This window comes from Chenopodium album, chromosome 7 (genome assembly GCF_948465745.1).
Source record: "Chenopodium album chromosome 7, dcCheAlbu1.1, whole genome shotgun sequence".
NCBI classification, from domain to species: Eukaryota; Viridiplantae; Streptophyta; class Magnoliopsida; order Caryophyllales; family Amaranthaceae; genus Chenopodium; species Chenopodium album.
Genome location: NC_137840.1, coordinates 17,142,035 through 17,160,916, shown reverse-complemented (window position 1 = coordinate 17,160,916; position 18,882 = coordinate 17,142,035). Strand labels below are relative to the sequence as shown.

At 37.5% G+C, this 18,882-nt stretch overlaps 2 non-coding genes across 2 annotated transcripts; both read left to right on the top strand.

Moving 5' to 3' along the window:
• Window positions 1-781: 781 nt before the first annotated feature.
• Window positions 782-888, top strand: LOC145641285 (small nucleolar RNA R71). Its single transcript, XR_014115334.1, has one exon. It is a non-coding gene; the product is annotated as a small nucleolar RNA R71 (small nucleolar RNA).
• A 16,659-nt stretch (window positions 889-17,547) lies between these two features.
• On the top strand, window positions 17,548-17,654 carry LOC145641376 (small nucleolar RNA R71). The gene has a single exon (XR_014115407.1). It is a non-coding gene; the product is annotated as a small nucleolar RNA R71 (small nucleolar RNA).
• The last annotated feature ends 1,228 nt before the right edge of the window (window positions 17,655-18,882 follow it).

Genomic DNA, 18,882 nt, shown 5'->3' with positions numbered 1-18,882 from the left:
ATTGGCATGATCTGTAGGATGGATAGGCTGTGATGGTAGAGCTCCCTGCTGACGGGATTGTAGGGTAGATGAAAGTTGTGCAATTTGATTGTCCATTATTTTATTATGGGCTAGGATAGAATCAATTTGCGCATCCCTACTCTCCATATGCTTTTGCATATTGGCAAGCATTGCTCTAATTTCTGTCATGGCAAGGTCGGAAGATGATGAGGGTGATGCTTGGCTTTTCTGGCCGGAATTAGGATGATAATATTTTTGTTGTGGTGGGTTTTTCTGTTGTGGTTGTTGTTGAGGTGGAGGGTTTTGTACAGTGGTGCTCCGGTATGAAAGATGTGGATGGTTCCTATAACCGGCATTGTAGGAATTAGAATATGGGTTATTCTGCGTATAGGTTTGAAAGGCATTAACGTGTTCCATAGAGCTCCTACAATCTTGCTCCCAATGACCTACAATTCCACAATTTTCACAAAATGCTTCATTGTTAGCAACAACAGAAACATTAGCTACAGAGTTAGGAGCAACAATAAGATTATCTAATTTTTGACAAATAGACGTTAATTGAGCTTGCAAAAAGGATACAGAATTGACATTATGTTTTCCTTTATTTGCAAACCCTCTCGGATTCCCATATTGGGAATTGTGTATTGCCATGTCTTCGATAACCTGTCCTGCATCGTCCACATTTAAATTCATGAACCTCCCACTAGCTGCAGAATCTAGCACCGATCTAGAAGAATTTCCAAGTCCATTATAAAATGCTTGGATCAAATGCCATTGTGCTAGATTGTGGTGGGGGCACTCTCTCTGTAGATCCTTGAACCTCTCCCAAGCCTCATATAGAGTTTCATCGGCCTCTTGAGCGAAGTTCTGAATAGCACTCCTTAGTACCGCTGTTCTCTCTGCAGGATAGTATTTATTATAGAAATTCAAAGCAAGAGTTTCCCAGTAAATAATACCAAGTGCAGTTCTATTCAAACCATTAAACCATAATTTAGCTTTGCCATATAATGAAAAAGGAAAAATAATCTCCCTGATTTGGTCTTGCATGACCTCGGCTTGTCTAATGATGTTACAATATTGGCATAAATCTGCGATGTGAAGATTAGGATCTTCACCCTTAGCTCCACTGAATTGCTTCCTCTCTATCATAGTGATAAATTGGGGCTTGATTTCGAACTGAACTCCATCTAGTGCTGGAGTGGGAGTAAGGTGCGGGAAATCTGTGAGCTTCGGCTGCGAGCAGTCACTGAGTTTTTTCTAGGCCGTCATCTCTGATTCTGAATCCGAAGGAATATCTGTGTCACTAGAATCAGAGGGAGGATCTCTTCGACTGTTGTCCTCCTCGGAACCCGCCATAATTTGTCTATAGATTTTCCTTTGCCTATGAAAAGAGCGCTCGATCTAAGGATCGAATGGGATGTAACCTAATCTGGAACACCTGGGCATAAACAAGGAACTAAAAGACAAATATGAGAATTGCCTCAAAGAACTAACGTTCTCTGAGACAAAAGGGGACAATCTAGACTACAAAAAATAATCAGAAAATAAAAATAAAACCATGTCCCTGGCAACGGCGCCAAATTTTGACAGGGTAAAGTCGTATCCCCTAATCAAAAGTAAATACCTAAGTCCTCTAACTAAAGTAGATAGGGAAGTAGGGTCGATCTCCACAGGGAAACAAGTCTTTCTACTCCTAATTAATTATTATAATCTAAATTATCTAAGTAACCAATATTTTTGGGAACAAATTCTATACTACGAAGAATAAGGTCGAAAGAAATAAATTAGGAGAAAATCAAATATTAAAAGACCTAGGGCATAGGTTCACTAATAAACAATATTCCAGGGAAAATCATAATAAGCAATCATCAAGCATTGATTAATCAGATTATAAAGGGGTTTCGCTACGTATTATAATCACATAGTAAATTTATTGGTATTAAATCTCATCTGTCAAATCTCGAATTAATATTGCTAAACTCATACAATTAAATCTGGCCAAACCTAATTGCATAGCATTAAATCAATCAATAGGAAATTAACCAAGCAATGATAATTAACAATCACAAAAATTACCCCTTCATATCATTTATTAGATCTCCATAAACCCTAGAAATAAAACTACTCAAGCATCATCATAACTAAACTAATCAAGTAAATAAAGCAAAGCATAATCAAAGAAGTAAATAACATAGCTGAAATTAAAAGAGAAGAAATTGTTACCAAAAGAAATCTGGATTAATGAAAGTAATTAAGAACAAAAGTTAAGAGAGAATTTAAGAGAGAGAAATATCCTAAGTAGAGAGAGAAAATCTAAAAAAGAAGGTAATCCAAAATTACGTACATAATTCGTACTTAAACATTCCTCAAAACAAAAACTAAAACTAATCTATTCAGCTCTAAGAAAAACACGCGCCCGATCGGGCGAAGGGCCACCCAATTGGGCCCGCCTTTTTGCCTTGCCCGCTACTGGTGTGCTGCGCCCGATCGGGCGCGCCTCTTCCTTGAGGGTCCTTATGCGCGCAGCCGCCCGATCGGGCGTTTGCTTGCCCGATCGGACCCGGTCTTCTTCTTCCTCGGCCTAATCTAAGTTTCCTCATTGGGTCTTGATTAAACGATCCAATAGCCTCGGTACCTCATACTGAGCCCTTAATCATCGGCTCTCACCGATCCTGGGCTTCAAGAGTGGTCGTGTCCTTCTAGCTTTCGTAGCTGATCCATGAAAACCTGGGAAAATGCTCTAAAAGTGCAATTTCCTGTAAAATACAACTAAAACTACGAAAATACTAGAAAACACAAATTAGTAATAAAAGTGGCTTTAAGGAGCCAAAAACACTACTAATTATGACAGCGGGACGGGAGTAAAAAACTATATAAATTGGATATATCACTATGTGATATGGTTAAAAGTCTCTTACTATTGTCTTTCTTGTTTGACTTAGTATTTAGCCTAGCTTATACTTAGTTCAGACATTTACTTAGTTTTATACATATGGGTCGAAAGCCTTTCAAAGTCCTTCATGTTTAATATAGTAAATTCCTTTACTCATTCAAACATTTTATCAAGTCTATACAATAGAAGTTAATAACCAATACGTACTAAGTATCGTCTTTTGCTTGGTCCATTGTCGAAAATACTTTAAATCTAAGCATTTAGCATTTGATAGTTATTTCACAATAGAGTTCGTAAACTTCTCATTGGACCTTTACTTTTGCTCCCACTAAACTTCTTATTCATCTGAATTTCTATGTTTCTCCATAAGCCAATCTTCTTATTAACTTTATGAGAAAACACGTTCCAATTCCTATATGCAATGCTTCCTTAAATCACATTACGGATTCCTTGAGCTTGCTTTCAAATCTAGCATTATTTAGATTTTCAAAACCCTTAGACTATTTTATAGTCACTTCCAAAATCCTATTTTGGGAAGGCGGTTTTGGTATCTATTTTGCCATATTTCATATGTGCAATCACTACTAGAAAACAGTGAAATAACAACGGAAATTTTCCGTCGGAAACACCCCGTTTTCCATCGGAAAACCCGTTTCCGACGGAATTCCATCGGAACTGGTTGCTGGAATACAGTTTGTCGGAAAAACGCACTTTTCCGACGAAAACTCCGTCAGAACCACTTTTCCGACGGATTTTCCGACGGAAATCAGTCCTTCCGAAGAGATTTTCGAGCCTGCGATAGTCCGTCGGAAATTTCCGACGAACTCTATTCCGCCGGAAACTTCCGACGTACTCTATTCCGCCGAAAACTTCCGACGGACTCTATTCCGCCGGAAACTTCCGACGAAAAATCCGTCGGAAAATGCTTAAAAAACAAAAAAAAAAGCCACCCCCACCACCAGCCACCACCTCACATCACCAACCCCAGCACAAGCCAACCTAACCCATACCACCACCCACTACCTCCACCACTAGCCATCACCGCACATCACCAGCCCACCTAACCCGCACCACCACCCACTACCCCCACCACCAACTACCATCGCACAGCACCAGACCACCTAAACCAAACCCACCCAAACCAAACCTAGATCTAAAACCCTAACCCAAACCCGATTCGACCGAAACCCCCAACCTAATCAAAACACCCCCACCAACCACCTAAAATCACCACTTTGGCCACCAATAACCACCGTCACCAGCAATAACCACCGTCACCACCAAAAACCACCGTCACCACCAAAAATTATGAATAAAATTGTAAAAAAAAATCCAATAAAACAACAAAATAAAATCAAAATTGAAAAAAAAAGGATGAATACCTTAATACGACCTCACATAACCTCGAAATTGGGGTTTTTTAGGTCAAATTCGACCATGAAAAATGGTCGAATTTGACCTAAAAACCTTTGTTTTTAACGTTAGAAGAGAGAGAAAGGGCGAAAACGGTCGGAAATTGTTGTTGATGCCAATGATGGTGTTGTTATTGACGTTGGTGTTGGTGGTGGTTAGTGTTGCCGGTGTTGGTGGTGGTTAGTGTTGGTGAAAGATAGGGGAAAGTAGAGGACAGAAAGAGAAGAAGGGAGAAGAGGAAGGAGAACGTGAGGAGAAAGATAGAAGAGGAAAGGAGAACGCGAGGAGAGAGAATAGGGAGGAGAGGAGGGAGAACGCAGGAGAGAGAAGCAGGGGAAAGACAGAATGAGGGAGAGGAGGCGGGACAATGTGTACGGTTTTGTTGGAGGGTGTGATTCAAAAAAAAAATATATTTTCGACGAAAAATTCTGACGGACTATAATTCCGTCGGAAATTACATTTTCCGACGGAATTTTCCGTCGGAAAGCACATATATTCCAACGGATTTTAAATCCGTCGGAAATTTCCGACGGTTTTTCGACGGAATTGTTAAATTCGTCGGAAATATCCAACGGAATGAAAATCCGTCGGAAATTTTGGCTTTTCCGACGGAATAATGTGCCCGTCGCAACAAGTCCGTCGCTATTTGACTATTTTCTAGTAGTGAATTTTGCTAGATCAATCACGAAAAGACTTTAGCATTCCGATTGGTGTATAGGTTTTTATTAAAATCAACTCCGTGAATTTAATTGTATCCTTTTCATCCAATCTAGTTGTGTATGCATATACATTTAGTTTTCTCCTTAAAAACTTATTTTCAATCGATGGGTCTTTCACCCTTTATGCAAATTAATCAAGTTTCAAACATGATTATCAAACATGGAGTCTATCTCAGATTTTTTTATGGCCTCTAACCATTATTCAAAATTTGGATTTGTCGTAGCTATCTTACAAGACATTATTCCTTTACTATCTAATAGTAAATAGTATGCTTGTAAGTCTTAGGTTTATTTCTAACTTAATAGAAATTTATCGAATTCAATCCAAGCCTTTGGTGAATTCTATACCTATACGGGGTTATTGCATCAAACACTGAGTTTCAAAGCGCTTCTAAAGCCCTTTGATCTTCTTGATCTTACTCCAACTTTTCAAAATTTTTGTGAGAAATGAATTCTCTTTTAAGGCACTTGTAAAGTCCTTTTGAGTATTCTTGATCAAGTATTCTCACCAAGCCCTTTTAAGGTCTTCCGAGATTATCAATTCTAGTTTGTTGCTAAGCTCAATGGTCATCGAGTTCATTTTCCTCCCACTTGTCATTTTGGAAACGTGTTACTTTCCAGAAAGACACCACTTAGAGCAACAAACATTATGTTCTCAATCAGGTTGTGATGGTAATGTCCATGGTCTCACTTGAATGCTTACAAAGAGACATGTATATTGTCTTTGGGTAAAAGTTTGTTGTGATGAAACAAACAGTTAGCTCCCACTTGAGCTATCTTAGCCTTTAATGAGCCATTAAGCTCCCACTCAACCACCTAGCTCTTGCTAAGCTGGTGAGCTCCCACTGAGTTACTTAGCTCCCACTGAACCAATGAACTCCCACTGTGGCTAAGAGGGCATATACTTGAAAAGACATCTAGAAGATAATTCTATCCATAACTGAATATGGCTTCCTTTCTTAGCTTCGACATTTTGTTTAGTGTAACATTAGTCCTTCGTGTAAATCTTAAGAACTTTATTGGAAGGGATGTGATCCATCATTATTCGAGTCATTTTTAAATGGCATCGAGGTCTCCGTGAAGACACACTATGTTCTTTGTGGAGTTATTTATGAAAATTTCATTTTCATAACTTTGTGATGATCACGTTTGGCTCAATTAAGCAAACATCGCTTGATCTAATCTAGATGTTTTGATATCTTGCCAAGTCGATTCTGTACTTCACTGAACTCTTGAACTATTCAAGGTCAAGTTTGTTCACATTTGATGAATATAGTCATATTCTTTCAAATTCTTTGTGAGACTTTGAAGTAAATGAATCTTCTTTAGCTTTTGGAGTCAATTGTCTATACCAAGAACAATAGCTCTTTACTTTGTTGGTTTCAACAAGTAAGACTTGCTTGTCTTAGAACGATTCTGAATCGATCAACTATCATATCAAGAGCCTATCTAATAGAGCCTTGAGTATGTTCTTGTCGATATGACATTGCTAAAGATGTTTGGAACGCAAATCAAGCCCATAACTTAAACTTAATGAGTTTATCATGTTAGGGAAATTTTTGTTTATAATCAAGCATTCTTGACTCAACGCTTGGATAACCATGCCATTCAAATAAATTTGCAACTATTGCTCATTGCTTTGAATGTGAGTCTTTCCGTGTGTTAACGGATCAATTGCTGATTATGGAACACAATAACCATTTATTTGTTCCAGCCTTAGCTTAAAGGTCTTTAAACAAAGCATACGTCCTTACAACTGATGTAGCACCACTTGCTTTATTCTTACTTGTAAGTGAATAACTTAGCTTAACTTCAATAGTCTGAGGTCACTTCAAAGTGGAACACTCAAGCATCCGATACTTGTGAACATAACAAATTGCTAAGTTAACGACAATAATATGAACACATGTGTTGAAATGGAATCTTATTCCTTTTCTTCGTTCCTTGTTTCCTATATTTCTTTTCATAATTTATCTCATAATCTTTTAAGAACCATTTCTGTAAGAGTCTTTGACTTTTATACTTTGTTAGGCATAATTAAGCATCTAATGAGCCATGAAACAAAGTTCCATCTTTTCCTTTAATTCACGCTTGAATTACTACATCAATGAGTCCTACTCATCTATGTATTAAGCGAAGAGATATGTTGGTTGTCAATATTGACAATTTTGAGTTTTCAACTCAATACTTCATGTTTTATCAAAACTACCTAGTATTTTGAATACGTGATGTCCAACCGTCCTTTCGGACTTTGTTATAAAAGTCATTTATGAGAATTATATTATAGAAATGCTTTACTTTTCTTTGAGAACCATTCTCAAAGATTTCCTTTATTACCAATCATGGAAGGCAATACAGTTTGATTTGGAATTCTACAAATATAAGTGCAAAGTATAACCATTTATCAAGTAAATAACATAATAAGTTTGAAAATTAAAAGGTAATCATGCAAATCTTCAATCTTATTAAACGTCTTATCCACGCATTAAAATTGTCCCCATTTAGCGAGAATAAGTCGATTCCAAGATCCAAAGAAACAAAGAGTGGTTAAGCATGCTTTGGCTTGTCTTAACACTCAATCTCCTAAGGTAAGCAACGCTTTGCTAATGGCTCCAAGCCACTCTTGGTTGAATAAATCGTTGCATCTAATGCTCTCTCAACAATTTATTAACTTTGCCATGACATGTTAGGACTCCATCACTCATATCGTTGAGTACAACCAAAACCAACTTGCATACCCAGTATGCCTTACTTCCAAGGAGAGGTAGTGATGCCTGGCTTTGGCGTAGCCCACCACTACCCCCGTTCGGATGGTAAGTGTTGTTTTGGAATGGCTAGTTTTTACTCAATATTTAGGGACCTAGGGTTTCTATGTTGGTTGATTTAAGTGAACTTAATTAATCATCACAACATTCGAAATCCTAAACATGCATCTAACATATAATTCTTACACACACACACACACACACACATATATATATATATATATATATATATATATATATATATATATATATATATATATATATATATATATCGACAAACATAAATATAGATGCATTTGGCAACTAGCATGACCCCTTGAGATCTTCAAATCTTCAAAAGGTCTTCATTTGCAACTTCATGGCTACGTCTTCCCAGAACCTCCATCTTCAAGACTTGACCATAATTAAATGCAACTACTAGTATCTACGATTAGGACTAATCTAAATATTAAGGTACAAAAATACTCAACGGTACGCAGACCGTATTTAGATTTACAAAAATACATCACGGATCGCAGTCCTCATTTTCTATCCTAATCGGGCCCCACTAGTTGCCATTTCATAAAACCTATGAGAGAATATACATTCCATTCATCCATTCACTATTTGTGAATGGCTCATGCATTTTACAATGATAAACAAGTAACAATGCATAAACACGCGTGAACTAGTAACTAATCTAGGTGGTTAATCCAATTAACACGCCTAATTAAAACTAGTCAAAGTTGTTTTAACCGGTTATGTAAATAAGCGTAATTAACATTTGAAGCTCCCACTAAATTCCGCATCCAACTTAATTAATCCAATTAATTAAGCCGGTAATTCCCAAAATTTGTCAAAATAAATTTTGCCAATCCCGCTCAAAAGTGAGGCCTAGCCTCCAAAATTTATTAAAATAATAAAATAATTAAAATAAACAAAACGGCCAAAAAGCAAAATTAAAACGAGAGAAAAAATGCATCGACTACCCAAGGCTAGCACCCTTGAGCATTCACACACACGCAAGTGCTGAGCGCTTGCCTACCAGCCTCGGCCTTGCGTGATGTGATGCTGCTGGGCGCTGCTTGGCAGCGCGCACTCGATGCGCGTCTAGCTGCAGCTGTCTAGCACTACTACTACGCCTTGCATCCAACTCGCACGCCTCTCATGCACCAAGTCAGCACACAGCTCTTCGCACATAACCAAGCGCAGCAGCCTCGTCCCTCGGCAGCCACATGCTGGCTGTGCAAGCAGCCCAGCTGGCCGAGGGATGCATATGGCTATTGTGCCTTGGTTTGCGTGCTTATGCCTCGGGATTAATTCCCGATTTTGTGTGACATCTCTAATCAATTCTAAATTAATTTTAGAATAATTCATTGAGCAAAAATGAAAATTTAAACAAGTCTAACTTAAATAAAATTTTAAAGTGCATGTAACCAAAATAATTCCCAAGAACCATTCTTTAATTAAATTGGTTTAACTTGGTGCAACAAAAAAAAGGGCAATTACTCACTATTAATTAAATTAATTTAAATTAACCTTGAGTTTTTTGACAAAATAAGAAGGAGTTGGAAAAATGAACATAAATTCAATAAAGATTCCAACTTTAATACTTGTGAATCCTTGAAAAAATTATATCTTCCAATATGAAGATAAACAATTTTTCTATCACAAAGTTTCAAACTTTATGATTCCAATCAACTAAAAAATAATTAAATCAACAAAGTTTAACAAAAATTCATGAAATTTAGTAATATAAAGTTTCAATCATTTAACATAATTAAAGATTGAATCTTTAATACTTGGAAGCCTCAAATAACAACAATTTCACTCTTAATGCAATTAGTTTGCAATTATGTGAAAAATAAAACCAAGCTTCCAAACATAAATTACCACCAAGTAATCATGCCTAAAGAGGTTTAAAATTGCATATAAAATATGTATTAAACCAATTACATAACCACCATAAATATGCAATTAATTTTCACGGTTAGAAAGACTTAAAATTTTTCGTCAAAACGAAAAATCCCTCGAAAATAGCATTTCTGGTCATTTTTTGGCTAAAAACCAGAACGCCTTTTCCACCCAAAATTCATTATTTTTGGGTCGAAATCTTGGTTCAGGGCTGAAGTCAGCTTTAATACGAGGTTAAAATAGATAATACGAGCTACTAATCTAATTAGCAACTTAAACCAGAAAATTTTAGCCATAAAAACACCTTGAAAAATATTATGATTTTAAAAATAAACGAGCGTGGCTCCGATACCGCTGTTGGGGTTTGGTAAGTCTAACTTACCGCGGAAACGACCCCGACCCAAAGAACCACTCGCAATTAATAAAACAATAAAGCATAACAAATAAACATAAAAGGATAAAATCGGAATTTACCTTTGACGCTTGCTTCGCCCGACCTAATGGGCTCTTACTTGAAAGCTTTAGCTCCGAAAATACCGAGCCTCCAACGGTATCCACACACAAAGGACGAACACCGACAATTTAGGTCCTCTATCTTGGACTTAGCAAGGTCCGGCCAAAACCCAAGTGTTAATGGAGTTTAAGAGTTTTTGCCAAAATGCAATGCTCTTTCTAACTCCCACTCAAGCAAAGAATTCTCAAGTCATGCTTTGGCTACTTATAAGGAAGGATAGCTTGTGAATTCCACTAATCTTTCAATGTGGGACTTTTTCACAAAAAGATCCCACATGGAAAGATTGATGAATTCAATCCTTAGTTAAATAAACCAAGGAACAAGTAACAAGTGTCACATGATTAGGTGAGGACCACTTTCCCACTTGGTCCCCAAGGTATTTCACATGCAATGTGAACTAACCATGTGTCACCCAACCTTGAGCCCCAAGCTGGGTTCGGTTGGGCCATTTTATGTTGGCCCGTGTCCATGACCCGTCACCCGGGTCCACGACCTCTTGCCACACGTGCCGCCACCATGGCGCGCTGCCACGTGGCACGCTGCCTGCGTGGCATGCTGCCTACGTGGTACACTGCCAGTTGGCGGCTGCCACTAGGTGGCTGCCACGTGTGATGTCACATAGCGCTTTGCCATGTGTGCTGCCACGTGGCACGCACCTATTGGGCGCGCTTTCTAAGCCTTTTGCGTGGCTAGGATTTTACTTGTTACTTGAAGCATTTTCCCGTCTCGCCAAATCCTAAATTTTGGCTCGACATTCGAGATTCTCCGACGCTCGGTTTCGACGCTCCAAGCTCGAATTTCCAACGTCTAACTATTTAACACTCGGGGGACGAATGATAGGGATAAGATAGGTCGTTATGCTACCACCCTAACCAAATTAATCATTTATAATACCTAATCCTACACTAAACTAGTTAGTGCAAGTAAAGGGTCGAACCACTAGGGAAGCACGCTAATTCAACATCAAATATCACTAATGCAAGAGTGAAAATGGGATTGTTTTGTTGGTTTTTTTTTTTGGGATTGTAAACACTAGAACTATAAACAAACAAGATAAAAATGGTTAAAATCAAGAGAGAATGACGCTAGGGGTTCGGGGGTGTCAAACATGATTAGAAAGAGGGGAACAATGATAGTTATCATGATGAACATGCCAAAGAACACTAGATTCTACCTAAACAATTCATTCTCATGCAATAGTCTAGGCAAATCAATGAAAGAAGTCTATACTAATTAGGATCATTCTCATGCATCCTATTAGATACAAGCAAATCAAGAGAATAATGAAGCACGATACATGAAACTCCATTTTAACAACTAATTCTCATGCAATCACTAAAATAAAGGTGATCTTAATCTAGTTCAAATCATTTTCATGCATTTAAACTAGAAGGCAATCAAATAAAGTGCAACAATAATCTCAAGCCATTAAAAATCATGTCTTTCATCAATTTAAGGCATGTAATAAATCCAACTATCATCATTCATCCATCATTCAATGCATATTTCACACCCCCTTCCCCTAGCTGAGAGACTAGCCTAGAAAAGGGGGAATGAACATGATATCAAAACTGGAAATAAACACAAGAAACTCAAAACAAAACATGATTGAAATATATGAAATCAATAATAACTAGATAAACTAATAAGATTGACAAAAATAAGTAACAATAAAACAAATAAATAATATTAAAGGACAAGAGAAGAGATTACTAAAGAAAGGATTAATGAAAGATGAAAACTTGAATTCTTGCTTGATTGAAACTTAAACTTGAGCAAAATTGAATCTTGGAAGAAAATTGAGCCATAATCTATTTTCTCTCACTAAAAATTATCTAGTCTAACCCTAAGAGAGAGAAGCTCTCCTCAACTAATTAAGAAAAATAAAATAAAAGAGCCTCCTTTTTAATTCCCCCAAAAATGGGTATTTTTACTTAACTAAATAAAAGAAAAAGAAAAGAGAACCAAAAGAAAAGAAAATAAAATAAAGAAAAGAAAAGGAAAAATAGAAAAAGAAATAAAATAAATAAAGAAAATAAAACCCATTTTTTCCCCCCAAACCGTCAGCCTCCTCATCTTCTTCTATATCAATTTGGCTGCTCTTGAATCATCATCACCACCGTTTGATCCTCTTCATCAATTATCACCAACCATTTTCATCTTCAATCATCACCGCTCATTATCATCATCAATCAATAAACTTGAAATCAGACCGTTCGATATTAATGAACACCTCCATTCACGTGCAAATCACGTGAGAATTGACAAAGATAAGACCCACAACGGAGCGGCCGATTCGAACCTTAGAGCGCCCGCTCTAAAGGGTATGAAAATTGGGGCTGATTTGGAGCTTGCAGCTGGGCTGCGGTGGCTCTGATTGGAGGCGCTGCTGATGTGTATGGCGGCTTTAATTGGTGGCTGACGATGGTTCTGGGTGGTGGTGATTGGAGGAGGTTTGGTGGTGTATTGGTTGCAGTTGGTGCTCGGTTTGAGTGGCTGAAGGTGGTGCGCGAAGGTGTTATTGATGCAGCAGCTGCTCGGACTTGTGGTGACTATGAGTGGTTTCGGTGTTGGGTGAATTGTGGGCTGCAATTGTTGTTGTGGTTTTGGTGGCTGACGGAGGCTGCATTGCGTGGTGTTTGTGGTGTTAGTTGCGTTGCTGTTGTTGTAATTGGGTGGAGGTGGTTGAAGGGGTTGTTCAGGTGTGCAGATTTGGGGTTATTAGTGGGCTGCTGGTGCGAATTGGTGAAGGGGCATTGGTTGGTGTTGTTGATGGGCTGTTTTGCGTGAGGAAGCAGGGGAGAATTGGTGGTGATGCTGGCGGATTGCTGGTTGATTGTGGTGGATGTTGAGCAGGGGATTGGCAATTGAAAAGCTTTGACTTGGACCTTGAACACGAGCCTACACACAAACAAACCTGAGGATAAAAGTGTGAAAACGAGACAAATAAAATAAAATAAATAAAAAGGAAATAAATAAAATAAAATAGAAAAAGAGAAGTAACACTAAACTAATAAAAATAAGTAAATAAAAGTAAAATACAAATAAGAGAAATAAAACAAAAACTAACAAAGATATAAAACTATACAAGTAAATAAAATAAACTTAAAACTGATTAAAACTATGAAATTAACAAAGAAAAGGAACGAAATAAAATAAATCGAAAGCAAATAAAATATGAAAATAAACTAGAAACTAATTAAATAAAGAAATTAAATTAAAATATACTAAAACTAAGAAATAAACTAGAAACTTTATTTAAAAGAAAATAAGAGAATAAAAAGGAAAATAAACATGAAAATGACTCTAAAACTACTCCCTAAGAGTGGCATAAATGTCACTCATCAAATTAAAATAAAATAGAACAAAGTAACCCGAACACACCTACAACCAAAAACCGACACGAGGATAGAACAAAATATAATAAAATAAAACGAAGTAAAAATAAAATAAAATAAATGACTAAATTAAAACAAAAAAGAAAATGTGAGAAACTAGGAACTTATTATATAACAAGAACTAAAAACTTAAAATATAAACATAAAAAAATAAGAGAAATTAAATAAATTATGAAAATAAGCTAAAAACTATTAAAAACTACTAAAATACATAAAATAAAGATAAGAGATGAGAATAAGCAAATAATAGAAATAAAGAACATAAAGAGCTAAATTATTGGAAAATAAGCCGGAAAATGACTCAATAAACACCCTACAAGTGACATAAAAGTCACTTATCAAACTCCCCCAAGCTAACCTTTTGCTCGTCCTCGAGCAAATTAACATGAAACACGAGAAAAGGAGAGTGAATTATTCACACGAAGCTAAGACACTAAAGGAGATTAGAATGTACGCTAACTCAATTTCGTAGGAATCACGATCAGTTTTAGCAACTAAAGACAAGCCCTTTAAACCCCTAGATTGCCCTAGAGGACGAGTATGCTCTCGTGAGGGTTTCCTAAGAGCTTAACCCACAACTCTTGACAAAAACCAAGACAAAACAAAAAGAAAAAGAAAAGCAAATACAAAAAAAAAAACAAACACAACCATAACCAACATAACATAGCAAGGTTTAGAAAACCAATCAAGCTCAAAGGCGGAAAATACTCCATTTGGACTCAAAAAGAGACATGCACCAAAGAATACTCACCTTTCTCAATACAATGAGGGAAAACACGTTCTAAGATGCTCAGGGTTGAGAGAGACAAACCTAAGCTAAGCATAGAGAACTAGAGAATTCATTCTCCGCCCTAGCCCCATCTAAGACGGTCCACGTTCTCTCCACTAGCTTCAAATCACCCCCTAGTTAGCTCCTCATGATTCCACGAAGGAACCGGAAAAAGATTCAATTTGTGGAATTAGTGGGTCATCCCGACATCTCAACTATGCATACTCTCTCCATAGGGTTGAAATCTATCTCCCTCCACCGGAATTCTACCTCACCCCTCTAAAGTCTAAGGGTCTTAACTAGGGTTGTAACGTAAGGCAAAGGGTTAAGGCGGGGTAAAAATTTGAAAATTTTGGTGATATTTCCTAAGTGAAGCAAAAGGGTGATCAAACCTCAAAAACAAACTCAAGAAATCACCAAACATCAAACAAAAAATACCAATAATGACATCTCCCCCAAGCTTACTCAACACCAACATTCCATAAAAATAAAACGAAGTAACGCTCCCCCCCCCCCCCCCAAGCTTGAACGAAGCATTGTCCTCAATGCTTAACTTAGGGAAGGAAACGAAACCTACTTTTTCTTTTTCTTTTTTTTTTCTCTTTTTTTTTTTTGTAATGAAAACTTATTTGATGTCCTTGCCTTTTTAACTAAGGACGGCTTTTTCTAGGATACATTTTATTTATTACACACAATATATACAATTTACTTTCTTGCTTGGTACAAAGAGCATAATACTTTCTCATTTTCATTACAACACAAAACAAACTATCAAACCGAAATGTTTCACAAACTAAGGGTTAGGGAAACAAAAGGTCATAAGGCTTGTAATATGGCTCATAATCAAGAAAGGGAATAGGCTCAAAGGGTTGGCAAGAGGAGCAAATGCAAAATAAAAACAAAATATATAACAAAACAAAAAGAAGATAAAGAAAAATAAGAAAAGGGGTGCCCTTTTCCTCCCCTAGAGCTGCTTGGTCACGATCTTGGGAGTTAGAGGACAACACAAGGATTAAGATATGCATAGTCAAGGATCATAAGCGCCGCTCAACAAAATTGATGGAGGCTTAAACAATTTAAATCTCACAAGGGATGGGAAGTAAGCAAATACTAACTAAAGAGCTTCAAATCCACTATAGAGAGCAACACCATCTTACCACTTTTCCGTGAACTAAGGTTTCAAACGTCCTCAATAGTTCTTAACCTTGCTACCTTAGCTTAAAATTTGTCTATCTCAACCATAAGCACTCTCAAACCATGTAGGCCATCATCAATTAGGAAGAAAAACATTCTTTAGCACATTATCAAAGCAATCAATTCCAAATGCATGAGCGAATTCCAAAACAAATTCATTTAATCTTGCCATAGTCATGTTTGCCACACAAAAAAAAAACAAAACAAAAGAAACAGGAAGAAATCAAAAAGGTTCACAAACGAGGCATATAAACCAAATAAGTCCCAATCGTCAAACAATTGATCGTTCGATAACAACATCAACGATCCCAGGTTCCATAGAACCAATGCAAACAACCTCGAATCATTCAACTTCTTCCTAAACTATTCCTAAACTAAGCACTCAAAGAAAGAGTAAAAGAGTAAAAATAAGAAAGGTCTCACCGGGAGGTTAGCCTAAAAGAATTAAGGAGGACGAAATAAAGTTCACCAAATGTCACTCCGCTCCAAACTTCCAAAAAGAAACCTACAAGGCAAGACAAGACACAAAATAAAACATTAAAAGAGAAAAAAGAAATAAAGCAAAAAGAAAAAGAAAGGAGGGGGAGAAAAAAGGTTTGAAATCCTCCGGGTTGCCTCTCGGGAGGCGCTTGTTTATGGTCTCTAGCTTGACCCTTCACCTCATTCAAGGTGGGTTAAAGAACATCACCCTCATCAACTTAAGGATTAAATCATAGATGCCCCCAAGCTTGATAACTAGAACTCCTTGAGGTCTCACATCACCACAAGGAAAAGGAGGGAATGAATCAAGAGTCAATGGTGGCTCATCTTTTCTCTTTCCCTTCTTCTTGTTGATTCTTCTTCCTTTTTCACCCTTCTTTCTTTTCCTTCTAAAAGGGGGATCGAGCTTGGAATCCTCAATATTAAGAAGGGCAACCTCACCTTCCTCAAGAGAGCCTTCAAACCAAGCGGGAACTTCAAGGAAATCATCATACCTCATTGTCACCTTATCATCACGTGGAGGTAAGCTCTCATTAGCCATCACATCATCGACCACATCAACTCTACATACGCTCACCGCCATAGGGCTCTTCAAAATGACATTCTCAACTAGCCTACAAGGAAAGGGAACCGGGCCTTCCAACTTGTTTGGTTTACTAAAATCAAATGGCTCCTCATTTTGTTCTTGAACCTTCTTCTCAACCACATCATCTACAACCTTGTCCTCCTTGCAAGTTTCGGGTTGATAAGTATGTGAAGGGTTAGTAGATGATTTTAAGGGGAGTTTTGTGGTTAAATGGAGAGAAGAAGTTTTGGCTAGTTGGGAATCAACAACTTCATTGTAAGATTTGATTTCTTGGAATTGTTGAGTGATAGTTTGACGTTGTTGAAGAATTTGGGTTTGTGTGTGGTCGGGTGGGGATTTTTCTTCATACGTTTGAGGACATGGGTCATGATTTTGATCTTGAGAGTTCTCTACTTGGTTGGAAAGGTAGGAAAAGTTTTGGGTTGGTGGATTGAAGAGAGGTCCATCTTGGGGGTAGGAGTTTTCTTGCCTTGGAGGTTGTTGAAGTTGTTGGGATTGAGCTTGGGTTACAAACTCTTTTTTCCTCAAAGTCAAAACTTCACCATGCTTGAGATTGAACTCTCTATAATAGGATGCATCATGATCCGTCCCACCGCAACGAGCACATGAGAAATCAATGATTTGTGAAGGTTTTGAACACAAACCAACACTTGAGTTCATCTTGGAAAGACCTTCATTCAAGAGCTCAACTATGTGCTTAAGTTGGCCGACTTTCTCCAACTCATAAAGATCTCTTTGCTTCCCTTGGGACCTTCTTCGGCCTCCCCAAGAATAGCTACTAGCTAGTAGCCACTTCTTCAATTGTAGCTTCAACTTGGCTTTGAGGGATCTTAATCAATTGGCCACCGGCACCCACATCTAGATCGGTCCTTGATATTGGCTCCAAGCCATCATAAAAGATTCTCATGAGAAAATTACGATTGAATTCATGATGAGGACATGCTCTAATCAAATCCTTAAACCTTTCCCATGCTTCCCCAAGAGATTCATCCGGTTCCTGCTCAAAGGAAGCTATCTTCCTCCTCATTTTTGCGGTTTTCTCATCGGAAATGAACCTCTTGAGAAAGGCCTTTGCAACTTCCTTCCATGTGGTGAGAGAGTTGGGCTTCAAAATCTTGAGCCATTTCTTTGCTCTTCCGGTGAGAGATTGCCGAAAGAGATGCATACGAATGTAATCTTGGCTCACTTCATTTGTTTGCATCATTGCACATAACTCAAGGAATCGGTCCAAATGCTCAATGGGGTCTTCACTTACGCCTCCGAAAAATTGCTCAATTTGCACCATCCGAGCATATTGTGGATGGATCGTGAAATTAGTCTCTGTGGTCGGGAGAAGTATACCACTCGTGAGCTCATAGATTTCCGGGTTTCCAAACTCCCTAAAAAGAAGGTCATCCTCTTGTCTTGCCATACCTCACTTTGAATACAACAAAGCTAAGCACACGATTAGCAATGACAAGTAGGATTAAACAAGCAAAATAAAAGAAAGGAAAGCAAATAAAATGACTCTAACAATAGCAAAAATAGACGCTAAACAAGCCGCTTCCCCGGCAATGGCGCCAAAATTTGATAGCGATAAGATAGGCTGTTATGCTACCACCCTAACCAAATTAATCATTTATAATACCTAAACCTACACTAAACTAGTTAGTGGAAAGTAAAGGGTCGAACCACTAGGGAAGCACACTAATTCAACATCAAATATCACTAATGCAAGAGTGAAAAGGGGATTGTTTTGTTGGTTTTTTTTTTTTTTGGATTGTAAACACTAGAACTATAAACAAACAAGATAAAGATGGTTAAAATCAAGAGAGAACGACGCTAGGGGTTCGGGGTTGTCAAACATGATTAGAAAGAGGGGAACAATGATAGTTATCATGATGAACATGCCAAAGAACACTAGATTCTACCTAAACAATTCATTCTCATGCAATAGTCTAGGCAAATCAATGAAAGAAGTCTATGCTAATTAGGATCATTCTCATGCATCCTATTAGACACAAGCAAATCAAGAGAATAAAGAAGCACAATACATGAAACTCCATTTTAACAACTAATTCTCATGCAATCACTAAAATAAAGGTGATCTTAATCTGGTTCAAATCATTTTCATGCATTTAAACTAGAAGGCAATCAAATAAAGTGCAACAATAATCTCAAGCCATTAAAAATCATGTCTTTCATCAATTTAAGGCATGTAATCAATCCAACTATCATCATTCATCCATCATTCAATGCATATTTCACACCCCCTTCCC